Raw genomic sequence first — 1,274 nt, 5'->3', positions numbered from 1 at the left:
ATGGAATTTTGAATAAAGAGATCATGAGATAAAAAAAAAAAAAATCTGTTCTTATCAGTTTAATATCTGATACGTCCCCCAGCGGGGGACTACATATTAAGCGGATTTTTAGAACAGGGAGTCGGCAAAGGAGCTTGCTCCATCCGCTCCACGCATCGACCCAGTATTGCAGTGCCTCTGGGAGCGGTGCACTTTCTCTGTTGTGTTGCAAATAAAAACTTACCACTCCAACTTGTTGCCTTTTCTCCATCATGTTTTTGACAGTCAAAGGCAAGTTTTTTATTCCTTGATATGTTTTCAAGCGCCTTTTTGTTTAAAAGTCCAAGATTTTCAAGCAGAGGTTGCTTACGGCCATACCAGCAGAAGAACGCCCGATCTTGTCTGATCTTGGAAGCTAAGAAGGCTTGGGCCTGGTTAGTACTTGGATGGGAGACTGCCTGTGAAAACCAGGTGTTACAGCTATTGAGAAACGTTTTCAAAATGAAGTTTTTTACATTGCCTTGTCAGCTTTTTTTCAAAGTAAGTTAAGAGGTATTTTTAGTCTTTGTTACGTTTTCCCGCCTTTTTTCTTTTTTTTAGCCCCAACACCTTTTAGCACTTTTAAACCCAAAAGCCTTTTCAAAGGCTAAAGCACTTACAGATCCCTTTTTAGGGCTCTGCACCCGTATCACAATGGATTCTGGAGTTAAGGCCAGTAAGAAGACGACGACGACGATGATGAAAGACCCGACGGGACGAGCAGGTGGAAAACCTCCAGATAAAGTCCAGTCGACGAGGACGAAGGAAAGCAATGAAGTGAGGACCATTCAGGAGCGGGACCGGCACAGCCAGAACAAAGAAAAGGACGGGAAACAACAAGCAAGTGATGCAGCAGATGTCTCGACGGAAAGGACATCAGACGCAGAGGTACCCGCTCCCGACCAGGCCGAGGCCAGGGCTCTGGACCACCGGGGGTCTCAAAGCGGAGACAGCCCCCCCCACCGAAGTACCAACTACGAGATTAAAGAACACACTACGATTCCAGTGGAGGGGAGCAGACCCCCAGGGCTTCCTGGAGAGAGTGCCCTTTATTAAGGAAGTCCTTTTTGGAGTCCTGAGCCTGAAGGCCACTGACATTGTTTGTGTCCAAAGAAACGGTCCCCAACGCTTCGTGGATGTCACAGTCCTCGCCGACGGACGATTCAGCACTTTACTGGAGGTTTGTAAAGAAAAGAAAGAGGAAGGGTTGAAAGACTACACAATTGAACAACTTTGGTGGGCAGATAGGAAGATCA

At 46.5% G+C, this 1,274-nt stretch overlaps 1 non-coding gene and 1 pseudogene across 1 annotated transcript; both read left to right on the top strand.

Annotated features, from left to right (window-relative positions):
- LOC114763939 (U2 spliceosomal RNA) lies at positions 1-197 on the top strand. Its single transcript, XR_003742427.1, has one exon. It is a non-coding gene; the product is annotated as a U2 spliceosomal RNA (small nuclear RNA).
- Positions 198-343: 146 nt separating this feature from the next.
- Positions 344-461, top strand: LOC114763894 (uncharacterized; annotated as a pseudogene).
- Positions 462-1,274: the final 813 nt, after the last annotated feature.

The sequence above is a fragment of the Denticeps clupeoides genome, chromosome 14 (genome assembly GCF_900700375.1).
Source record: "Denticeps clupeoides chromosome 14, fDenClu1.1, whole genome shotgun sequence".
In the NCBI taxonomy this organism is placed as follows: domain Eukaryota; kingdom Metazoa; phylum Chordata; class Actinopteri; order Clupeiformes; family Denticipitidae; genus Denticeps; species Denticeps clupeoides.
Note: the sequence above shows the minus strand (reverse complement) of the source record. Positions and strands in the feature narration are given on the sequence as shown.